Source organism: Penaeus monodon, chromosome 32 (assembly GCF_015228065.2).
Source record: "Penaeus monodon isolate SGIC_2016 chromosome 32, NSTDA_Pmon_1, whole genome shotgun sequence".
In the NCBI taxonomy this organism is placed as follows: domain Eukaryota; kingdom Metazoa; phylum Arthropoda; class Malacostraca; order Decapoda; family Penaeidae; genus Penaeus; species Penaeus monodon.
The window spans coordinates 10,790,715-10,790,951 of NC_051417.1; the positions used below are offsets into that span (position 1 = coordinate 10,790,715).

Consider the following 237-nt stretch of genomic DNA (forward strand, 5'->3'; position numbering starts at 1 on the left):
TGACCGCCGCCCTTCGTCAGTTTTAAACAGGTCTCCAGGACGAGGAAACCTGAGAGTATAGACGGCTAGAATAAGCCTTGGTGGAAGCGATCTGGCTCCTCTACCGGTCCAGCAAAAGCCTTACGTATCTGTGGGGATATCCGGAAGGGGTGGGGGGGCTAAGGGGGTGTTGGCTAGGTACAGGGTGTCAGTGCTGGAGTGTGAAGGTACGGGGGGAGGGGGAGTGGTAGTGGGGAT

General features: G+C 57.4%; 1 protein-coding gene across 1 annotated transcript in view; it reads left to right on the forward strand.

Annotated features, from left to right (window-relative positions):
• LOC119593546 (mucin-5AC-like) overlaps positions 1 to 237 on the forward strand; it is a 36,126-nt gene that overhangs the window by 5,756 nt on the left and 30,133 nt on the right. The window lies entirely within an intron of this gene.